The sequence below is a fragment of the Entelurus aequoreus genome, linkage group LG12, assembly GCF_033978785.1.
Source record: "Entelurus aequoreus isolate RoL-2023_Sb linkage group LG12, RoL_Eaeq_v1.1, whole genome shotgun sequence".
NCBI lineage: Eukaryota > Metazoa > Chordata > Actinopteri > Syngnathiformes > Syngnathidae > Entelurus > Entelurus aequoreus.
This window is the reverse complement of record NC_084742.1, coordinates 27,785,509-27,797,401: the sequence shown is the minus strand read 5'-3', so window position 1 is coordinate 27,797,401 and position 11,893 is coordinate 27,785,509. Positions and strand designations below refer to the sequence as shown.

The window sequence follows — 11,893 nt, the reverse complement described above, 5'->3', positions numbered from 1 at the left end:
AATTGAGTGTAGCGAGCGCCACGGCTCATCAAGATCGACTTTAGGAGCCGCGCTCAGCCCTTACCGACGGTTCCCGTCATGCGGCGTGACGGATTTAGAGGCCAGACGCAAGCTCAATAGCATCCTGATCACCGTCCAAGCTTGTTATGGCCTCCATAAAACGCTCGGTGGCCGGCCTCAGCTCATAACACCGCCTTCGGGAAGACGGAGGAAGCCTGGGAATGAAACATTTTCACAGCGCTCAGACCTTGACAATAGTTATTTGTTTTATGATAATTCTCCTAACAGCCGCACACTGGGACTTTAACTCCGACTATGAATAAGTTGGAGTGAAACGGAACATTCCAGAATTATAAAGGCCACTAGTTGGAATGAATGCTGGAGGCGATGAAGGGCCACTGGAGTCAGGTGACAAGTAAGAGGCCAAGTAAATTGAGGCCAATGAGGAGAGGCCACAAGCTAAATGCTCACGGCGACAGAGGAAGTGACTCTTTTACAAAAGGAGTACATCAACTCACGATCACATTTCTTCCACGACTGAGCTCGTAACTCAAAAGACTCATATGTCCAAGCAGCCCCGCCCACTGAAATACTTGAAAGCAAAACACCCCAGTTTTAACATGTAACATGTTTTTAAAAAATGAAAAAACACTCTTTGAGATAAGAAATATTGTTTAAAAATATTACAATAGTATGTATTACATACCACTACAGTAGTTTTATAGAATTATGTAATACAATGGAACCTCAATTTACAAACCCCTCTGTTTGTGAACTTTTTGGTTTACAAAGTGTTAAATCACGCCAAATATGCCTGTCTGCGAACCATGTTTCACGGTACGACCGCTTCATTCATTCCTATTGTGGCCTGCTGGCAGGATTTTGGGGCCATTTTTTGGTTGAGGAATTGAGAAAGCGGGCTTTCGACCACAGGAAGTTTTTAATTGTGATGAGAACAGACAAAGGTGCCAAAGCTAGACTTATTTCACAGCGGAGCAGAAGACTACCTCTCGTTCAGTGATGCCTCTTTAAAGAACACCACTTTTATTCCCGCATTTGGTCGTCCGCTTCCTCTCCTTCACACTAACTTGCTTAGTTCCGATGGTTGGAGCTCTGAGTCTATCTCTGAGCGGCGCTCAAAGACGCATGTCAACTACCTAAGCAAAACTCATGTTTGCTTCTTGTGTAAACAAAAAAGAAACAAATGTGTAACAATATACAATCGCGATCAAAAGTTTACATACACTTGTAAAGAACATAATGTCATGGCTGTCTTGAGTTTCCAATAATTTCTACAACTCTTATTTTTTTGTGATAGAGTGATTGGAGCACATACTTGTTGGTCACAAAAAAGATTCATGAAGTTTGGTTCTTTTATGAATTTATTACATGGGTCTACTGAAAATGTGACCAAATCTGCTGGGTCAAAAGTATACATACAGCAATGTTAATATTTGCTTACATGTCCCTTGGCAAGTTTCACTGCAATGAGGCGATTTTTGGTAGCCATCCACAACACCAGGGGGAGCTCCACTAACCACGTTAAACCCAGATTCCGAACTAACAAAGGTCTTAACTCATTCTCTTTCTATGCCACATCAATATGGAATGCACTCCCAACAGGTGTAAAAGAAAGGGCATCTCTATCCTCCTTCAAACCGCACAGCCCTTTGAGACACTTGTGATTTAGGGCTATATAAATAAACATTGATTGATTGATTGATTGACTAAAAGAACACCTCCAGGCAACTACAACCCTAAACTAACACCCTCCCTTCCACATAATACCTCTTCGGATTATAAATAATCAAATGTAAACAATCAAATGTAGACACTTTTTCTTACACTTTTTCTTATACTTTCCTATCTCTCTCTCTATGTACTTGTTATACATATCCTACCAAGTCAGTCCTACACTGTTTCAATATCCATTTCTCTGATGATGCAATTGTTGATGCTGATTGTTGATGACTGAAGTGTTGATACCAACCAAACCTAACCCCCCGCCCCCCTACATATCCCACACCCCGGATTGTAAATAATGTAAATAATTCAATTTATAAACTCTGATGATTATCTTGTGTGATGACTGTATTATGATGATAGTATATATTTCATAGTATTTGATAGTATATATCTGTATCATGAATCAATTTAAGTGGACCCCGACTTAAACAAGTTGAAAAACGTATTTGGGTGTTACCATTTAGTGGTCAATTGTACGGAATATGTACTTCACTGTGCAACCTACTAATAAAATGTTCAATCAATCAATCAATCCACAAGCTTCTGGCAAGCTTCTGGTTGAGTTTTTCACCACTCCTCTTGACACAATTGGTGCAGTTCAGCTAAATTTGTTTGTTTTCTAACCAAATATTAAAATTTGTGTCCAAATTAGATGTCAACGTGTACTAAGTTGTCGGAATACATGCCCATCCTTCTACTATCAAGGTGAAAGGCATTATTTATGATCCATTATAAACTTCCACGAGCAAGGAAGTGAGGAAGCAGCTCACAAGTCGATCTTGTCAAAATAGGCACACCTCTGATCACGGCGCCACTATAAATAATTTGTCTGTGTTAGCGCTTATAATAACAATATCACTAAATACTTGGTTATATTCAAGTTACGAAAGGTAAATGAAGTACTATTGGCGGTTTGTGGATGGTTATTTATTGTTTTTTATGGGCGGTATAGAGGACCTCCTATTGGCTCCATTGTAAGCAGACTTTTTTTTATGTTTATTTAAGAGTTGGAATGCAAAAAAATTAAAATACAAATACATCCGTTGTCATGTCTTTCATAATAATTGTGAAAAATACGCAAAATTCCAAAAAAAGTGCAGTTCCCCTTTAAGCAGTTATTAACAGCATTGCCATTTGGTGAATTTTCAGTATTTGTCTGCCTTAGTCAGTAAGTAGTCTTTGCCAGGAAGTAGTCTTTGCTATTCAGGTGAATGTCCCGGTCTTTTTTTATGTTGCGCCCTACAAAGTGTTTATACTCTAATTATTGTACTTACTACACACCAGCTGTTGAACATTACACACCAGCTATTTAACTGTAATGTGCATCTTAGTCTCCATCACAGATTTAGAGGTGTTGAAATCGCCATGTAAAATTGCTAATGCTAGTCCGTAGCATGTCTATGACAAATCCAAATAAATTTAGCATTAAGGTAATGCATTTTGAAATTGGGAGCCTTTTCTACTTTTGAACACCTTTGTCTTGCTTTGTTGACATGGAACATTGTAACATTACCTAAAGTCTGCTCTGAATGCTTGTCTACTTGTTTCCTGGCCAAGTGCTTGAGCCGGTGCAAAGTCTGCAAACTTATGTGATATCGAAATAAGGCATTGTTTGATTCAATTTGAATCGGTACCCAGTAGTATCGACAGACTTCGGACAATAACTATAAAAGTATCGAATTTGGTACCCATCCCTAGTCGAGACTTGAAAGTCAGACCCTGCAAGAAGGTGGGACTAAAATAGAAACTCAAGCCTCAGCGTAGCAGAAGAATGCGTGCAATGTTAGACAATGAAATTCCGGCCAGGTCCCAAAAATGCCTGGAGATAAGGATGTGTTGGTCACAACAAACGAGACAACAAGAAGCTATCAGCGTATACACATTGGTGAGCTCGCTTGTGCTTGTGTGCTCATGTGTGTCAATGTGTGTAGATGTGTGCATGCGTGAGCCAATGCGTGTTAGTGTGCTTGTTTGCTCACCAAACTCACGCCACTCGTGTGTGCATAAACAACTACAAGCACACAAGTTGGCATCTGGCGGGCATTTGCATTGGCTGCCAGTGTGTGGCATCCACACAAAGAGCAGAAAGCTGTAATCCAGACCCATTTCTTGGTGCTAACGGTTGTGCATTTGTGTTACCATGACGGCGTGTTGCCTTGCTTTGTGGTCCAGCCTTGTGTGTGTGTGTGTGTGTGTGTGTGTGTGTGTGTGTGTGTACATTGTTACTGCATACTTACAATTGCATTTTTTTTTTTGGAACAGGGTGTGTGGTATAGTGGCATAACCCTCTCAGGGGTGTGTGTGTGTGTGTGTGTGTGTGTGTGTGTGTGTGTGTGTGTGTGTGTGTGTGTGTGTGTGTGTGTGTGTGTGTGTGTGTGTGTGTGTGTGTGTGTGTGTGTGTGTGTGTGTGTGTGTGTGCGCCCAAAATGGGTGATATCACACTGATATCCACACAGTAGCCACAGGTGTTGCAGCGCTGATAGGCTTTGTGTTCTTTTACACGCAATGCGTGTGTGTGCGGCTTCCATTGTTAATTAACCCCATTCACCCCCTCCCCCACCCACATGAGTGCATGTGTTCTGAGCATGCTCCCCAAGCCCCAGCCTGTTAATCTACACCTGTCTCACTCACACACACACACACACACACACACACACACACACACACACACACACACACACACACACACACACACACACACACACACACACACACACACACACTCACAGTGACACACTATTGTCTCATTGCAGGGAATCAGTGTGCACAGGCTGTGCCCCCCGAAGAGAATAGGTGTATGTTGAAGGCATATACTGTATATGTGTGAAGGTGTGTGATTGGATGGTGCACCTATAGAAAGAACATTTGATAGAAGACGAGAGGACAAAGTGGACAACGTACTGCAAAGGTCAGAGGGATGAGCACACACTTGCAGTAGTGAAAAGATTAGGACACCCTATTGTCAAGACTTGATTCTTGGGTCTTGTTTCTCCGGAAAGCAACGGAAAGTTGGCGTGGGCCAGACGTGAATTTGAATACATGATTTATTTTGACACTAATAAACTACAAAAAAAGGAAGCAAACAAAAGGCGCTCACAGCGGAGGTAACAACTTGACTATGAAAACAAAAGGCGCGCACAAAGGCGGAAATACAAAACTTGGGTATAAACACAAAACTTGCACAAAGGCAGAAACTATGAACAATAAAACAAAAACACAAACTGTGGCAATAATAAACAAAAACTTACTTGGTAAAGAACTGTGAACATGACATGAATCAGAGTGATGAAAAAGTGTGAGGACGCCAGGACGAACAACAGAAACAGACAGATTTAAATAGTGACGTGATCAGTGAAAACATGTGCGTGACTCGAAACGTGAAACAGGTGCGTGACAAGACAGGTGAAAACTAATGGGTGACCATGGAAACCAAACCAAACAAGGAAGTGCAATCAGGAACTAAAAAGAGTCCAAAAAACAAACACATGGCCAAAAAAAAACATGAACAGACATGACGCATGACCAAAACAAAAACATGAACAGACATGACACCTATGACTGTCATATGACTATAAATTACATTTGTGGCGCCCCTATGGGCTGTGGTTTTATACGGTTTATAATCATCATTAAGGCTGCAACTAACTTTTATTTTGATAGTCGATTAGTCAACGATTATCTTAACGATTAGTTGGATAATAAAGAGTACACATATTCAACGCCTCTAATTTTTTCCATCGACATCTAAATGCAGCTTAAGTTGTTTTAGGCACGTACTTACTAACAACAAAGATGACTAATTAATTCATAAGTATTTTTTATTATTTATTTATTTATCTTTTTCATGGACGCCCCTGCTTATTTCAGCAAGACAATGTCAAGTCACATTCTGCACGTGTTACAACAGCGTGGCTTCGTAGTAAAAGAGTTCGGGTACTATACTGGCCTGCCTGTAGTCCAGACCTGTCTCCCATTGAAAATGTGTAGTGCATTATGAAGCGTAAAATACGACAACGAAGACCCCAGACTGTTGAACAACTTAAGCTGTACATCAAGCAAGAATGGGAAATAATTCCACCTGAAAAGCTTCAAAAACTGGTCTCCTCAGTTCCCAAACGTTTACTGAGTGGTGTTAAAAGGAAAGGCCATGCAACACAGTGGTAAAAATGCCCCTGTGCCAACTTTTTTGCAATGTGTTGCTGCCATTCAATTTTAAGTTAATGATTATTTGCACAAAAAAAAATGTGTTTCTCAGTTCGAACATTAAGTATCTTGTCTTTGCAGTGTATTCAATTAAATATAAGTTGAAAAGGATTTACAAATCATTATATTCTGTTTTTATTTTTGTTAAAGACATGAATACCTTGCTTATTTGGTAAAGCGGCTCTAGTTTTTTATGGCAGTACAGGGTGTCCCCTTAATTCCCAAGATACCTGAGGCGGTGCAGGCGCCATTATTATATTATTATCTTATGATAATCTGTTATGATGATACGATTTTATTTAAAAAGGCTAAAAAAATGTATACATAAATTTAAAAAAAAGTCTCTTATTATTAACATATTTTTATATAATTTTGCCATATTTTCAATTGTTGCTGCTTATTGTACAATGTACTTTGAGAATTTTCAAGTATCTGGAGACTTTAATGACTTTTTAAAATTAAAAACGACAATCAACACATCTAGCATTTTTTTCTGGTGTTATTATAAAATGAACCTGTGTTTAGAGACTCTACTTATGTCCCTCGATGTCCCTGACGAAAGAGGCGAGCTACAGCAAGCATGACGTCACAGTTGTTTCGCACTACTGCTCCAGTTGGACTATCTGTCCTTAAAATCCGCCATTGTCCTCTTAATATTTGCACGTTTTGTAGATAGCTGTCTGCGGGTTTATTTAGGAAATATTAAAGTTATGTCCACATTGCAGACATGCTGACTACGGTCCAGACAATGGCGTGCATCTTGTTTACATTCAGTTTTAGGCAGCGATGTTTTCGGTGATCAAAGTCTTCGGTGGCCGAGTTTTTAGTGCATTTTTGGTCAATAGTGCGCAAATAATAGGCTAAGCATATCCATTTATATAGTATCGACCTGCTGGTGGTAATTTTAATGATTGCGTGGTTTTGATTTGATGTTAATTTGCCCCATCTTCACAAGCCCACCTTCCGTGCCTCAAAACATATTGGCGGAGAATGAGGAAGTGTTGTTGTGTGTAAGGGGAAGCACGGAGACAAAAGTGTTTTCACGGGAGGTAAAACCTGTTGGATTTGTGCTGTTTGTTATCATAAGATTGACAATAAAAATTAAACATAGCGTCTGACTTTGGACCCCGACTTATTGAAAAACTTATTCGGGTGTTACCATTTAGTGGTCAATTGTACGGAATATGTACTTCACTGTGCAACCTACTAATAAAAAGTCTCAATCAATCAATCAAGTGTGACTTCTCCTGGGGGCTACAATACATTATATCACTTTGTTTTCAAGTTAAAAAAAACATATTTTCATTGTGTGGCGGCAATAAAAATGTTGTGGCGGTGCGCCACATTCAGTTACAACAAGGGGAAACCCTGCAGTACATCTGTGATATGGGAGCATTAAAGGCCTACTGAAAGCCACTACTACCGACCACGCAGTATGATAGTTTATATATCAATGATGAAATCTTAACATTGCAACACATGCCAATACGGCCGGGTTAACTTATAAAGTGACATTTTAAAATTCCCGGGAAATATCCGGCTGAAACATCGCGGTATGATGACGTATGCGCGTGACGAAGTCCGAGTAACGGAAGTTATGGTACCCCGTAGAATCCTATACAAAAAGCTCTGTTTTCATTTCATAATTCCACAGTATTCTGGACATCCTTTGCAATTTTTTTAATGAACAATGAAGGCTGCAAAGAAGACGGTTGTAGGTGGGATCAGTGTATTAGCAGCGGACTACAGCAACACAACCAGGAGGACTTTGTTGGTGCGCTAGCCGCGCTAGCCGCGTTAGCCGTGCTAGCCGTGCTAGCCGCGCTAGCTGCGCTAGCCGCCGACTTCACCTTGACTTCCTACGTCTCCGGGCCGTCAAACGCATCGGGTGAAGTCCTTCGTCCTTCTGCCGATCGCTGGAACGCAGGTGAGCACGGGTGTCGTTGAGCAAATGAGGGCTGGCTGGCGTAGGTGGAGAGCTAATGTTTTTAGCATAGCTCTGTGCAGTCTGGTTGCTAAGTTAGCTTCAATGGCGTCGTTAGCACAGCATTGTTAACCTTCGCCAGCCTGGAAAGCATTAACCGTGTATTTACATGTCCACGGTTTAATAGTATTGTTGATTTTCTATCTATACTTCCCGTCAGGGGTTTATTTCTTTTGTTTCTATATGCAGTTAAAGCAAGATGCTATCACGTTAGCTCGTAGCTAAAGCATTTCGCCGATGTATTGTCGTGGAGATAAAAGGCACTGAATGTCCATTTCGCGTTCTCGACTCTCATTTTCAAGAGGATATAGTATCCGAGGTGGTTTAAAATACAAATCTGTGATCTACAATAGAAAAAGGAGAGTGTGGAATCCAATGAGCCAGCTTGTACCTAAGTTACGGTCAGAGCGAAAAAAGATACGTCCATCGCTGCCTCTCAAGTCATTCACTGTAACGTTCCTCATCTACGAATCTTTTATCCTCGCTCAAATTAATGGTGTAATCATCACTTTCTCGGTCCGAATCTCTCTCGCTCCATTGTAAACAACGGGGAATTGTGAGGAATCCTAGCTCCTGTGACGTCACGCTACTTCCGGTACAGGCAAGGCTTTTTTTTATCAGCGAGCAAAAGTTGCGAACTTTATCGTCGATTTTCTCTACTAAATCCTTTCAGCAAAAATATGGCAATATCGCGAAATGATCAAGTATGACACATAGAATGGATCTGCTATTCCCGTTTAAATAAAAAAAAAATCATTTCAGTAGGCCTTTAAAAGCACAGGCATGATGTCAGACATCTGGAAAATGCGGCTCAACTTGGTAAGATAGTCATTAGCTTGCTACCTTGTTACCTATAGCCTGTTTATAGGCGTCACATGTGTGACGGAGTTGTGTGAAAATAGAATTAACCATCATTTTAGGCAGAGTCTACCAGCTAAACGTTGTTTATATCAATTATATCAGGGGGAACAGCACAAAAACAGTGCAGCAGGGAAGTAAGTGCACAAAAAGCAACAAGGCACAGGAAACATAGGATACAGGTATGCAGTGTGTTTAGATACCAAACAAAAGATATCCAGCCCCATCCAGAGAACAGGGCTGACATAATAAGCCTCCTGATTAGGGATGATGTTCGAAAACCAGTTCTCCCGATTGTTCGATAAGAAAAGAACCGATTCCATGGATTCAAATCCTTTTTTAGAAACTGTTCCCATTATCGAAGCCACTATAGTAAAGAAAAATATTTGGTTCTTTAATCGAATCCCTGGGAACGAATCCTGCATCACAGGAAATGTCCTGTGGCACGTCACAGGAAATGACGTAGCTCAGTCATTCGGTGGCAGATACAGAAGCAGCAACAACAATGGACGGGAAAAATTGCTCCAAGGCGTGGCTTCACTTTACTAAGAAATACGACGAGGTAACGGCTATCTGCAATTATTGCCAGGCTTCGCTTTCCTGTAAGGGGAGCAGTACAACAAATATGTTGAAACATGTTCAGGCCGTACATAACCTGAAGGTTAGAGAAACGTGTCGCGTCTTTGACACGTGGGGAAGCAGCGACAGAGATGACGAAGCACGCCCCTCTTCCTCTGCTTCAACCTGCAGTCTCAGTGATAGTGCCGGTGAGTAACTAATGTTAACTGTTGTCGGTTAATTTCCATATCTGCTCACTTGTAGCCTTTTGGTTAAAATAACGTTACCTTTTATGTCAACCAGGACTGCAATAATGTTAGCTAGACTAACGTTACCTAAGCATAGTCAGTGGCTAACGGTAACGTTAACGTTAGCCTTTTTGTATGTATCTGATAACGTTAACGGTATCTTGTAGCCTACACCACTCCAGAGTTTGCAGGTCTGTCTAATAAACTAGTGCTTGCAAGATGTGAATTAAGACAATGTTAACGTTATCCTATTTCAGATGATGACAGCCAGAGTGACCAGGGCAGTGTTTGCTCTGTAGCACAGAGCGTTACCCCATTTACCATGGCGAGGTATAACGCAGAGCGCAGCAAGATGAGTGAGGAGGAGAGTAACAACATTACTCGCAAGCTAACAAAAATGATGGTGAAAAATATCCTCCCCTTCAATTTGGTGAACACAGACAAATACAAGTAGGTTAATAATTGTATTTTGCTGACATGTAATGGAGCAAAAAGTAAACAACACCATTACTCTGAGATTTGTTTCAAATGTAAAGTGCTGTACAATAGAAATGAATGCAGGATTTTCCCTGCATGTATTTTTCTTAGGTGGCCCACTTAAAGGGGCACTAACAGTCAATATGTATTTATTTTATAGAAAAAATGTTTGGGTTAACAACAGTCAATATTTATTTATTTATTCTAGTTTATTTTTTTCTAAAAAAATAAAAGTGAGCTTTTGTCAAACCAAGTATTGTGTGTGTTGTCGGTTCAATAAGAGGATTCGATAATGGCATCGAAATCGATAATTTCCTAACAAACTTAATCATTTTGTGTTTGTTTTTCTTGTTGTTGTTTTTGTGTGTTTTTTGTTTGTTTTCATTATATTTGGATGTATTTGTTTGGTTTGTATGCTTGTGAATCTGGGCTATCCATTAACTACCTATTATGTTGCAGGGGGCAGGGAATATAAGATTGTCTTCATCCTGTTCCTTCTCAAGCATAGGTGTGTAAATATGTGTTTTGTTGTTAGAGTTTAATTGTCTATTGATCAAAAATGCACATCAATGAAGGAGATACCGTAATTTCCGGACTATAAGCCGCTACTTTTTCCCCTCGTTCTGGTCCCTGCGGCTTATACAACGGTGCGGCTTATTTACGGCCTGTTCTTCTCCGACACCGACGAAGAGGATTTCGGTGGTTTTTGGTACGCAGGAGGAAGACGATGACACAATGATTAAAGACTGACTTTTCATATACCGGTAGGCTGGTTATTTTGATAACGTACATGCGAGCACTTTGTATTACTTTGCACCATTGTATCATTTGTACTCTGCACGAATGCTGTTCGCCATGTCAAAGATGTGAAAGTTTGATTGAATGATTGAAAGATTTATTGTTAATAAATGGGACGCTTTGCGTTCCCAAACAGTCATCTCTGTCCCGACAATCCCCTCCGTGGTAGCAGGAACCCCTATATACTACGGTAATTACACATCAAAACCCTGCGGCTTATAGTCGGGTGCGGCTTATATATGGAGCAATCTGTATTTTCCCCTAAATTTAGCTGGTGCGGCTTATAGTCAGGTGCGGCTTATAGTCCGGAAATTACGGTAAATAAAAATGATTGAATGAAAATTAATGAAAAATCCCTACTCCTGATTGAGAACAATGCAGGGACAGCTGAGGCATCTGATTGCCAATCAGAAAACAGATGTGACGATGTGTTTCCTGAGTTTGTGTTTATTTCCTGTCAGCGCTCTTATTTTAGTTCCACTTCCTGCATGTTTCCTTAAGCGCTCATTTCCCTCACCTGGCAGCCTGGCACACCTGGTTGCAGTTGCCAATCAGGCTGATATTTATGAGTGCCTCGCCCTTCCGTCAGGGCTCGAGAATGATCTATGTTACTGACTTTTAGCTGCATGCATATCTGCTCCTTCTTGTGTTAACTTTAATTAAAGGACTCTTACCTGCACGTCGTCCTCCTGTCTGCTGCATCTTGGGGTCACAACTACTGCAGCCATGCGAGTCCCTGACAACAGGTGAGTATAGCCCTCGGACCAGGGGAAGTGGTGACATACAGGAAGTGGAAGCGCTGGAGAGAAAATAATGCAAAATACATTAAACTAATAATATAGTCCAAACTGTCATGTGAGATAATAGAGAGGTTAAAAATGAACAATATTATTAATAGTTACAAAACGGGGTGTCCTAATCTTTTCACATGAGTGTATGCCATATGCTGCATAAAAAGCATGACATCAGTGGTGTGCCGTCAGGACCAGCAAGGCCTTCTCTAACCAAGGCCTAACATAAC

The 11,893-nt window shown here is 40.7% G+C and overlaps 1 long non-coding RNA gene across 1 annotated transcript in view; it reads right to left on the bottom strand.

The window, feature by feature from the left end:
- Nucleotides 1-11,674, bottom strand: part of LOC133662769 (uncharacterized) — a 147,724-nt gene extending 136,050 nt beyond the window's left edge. The window contains exon 1 of the long non-coding RNA XR_009828158.1: nt 11,547-11,674. This is a non-coding gene — a long non-coding RNA (uncharacterized LOC133662769). The remainder of the gene's footprint in view (nt 1-11,546) is intronic.
- Between the last annotated feature and the right edge of the window lie 219 nt (nt 11,675-11,893).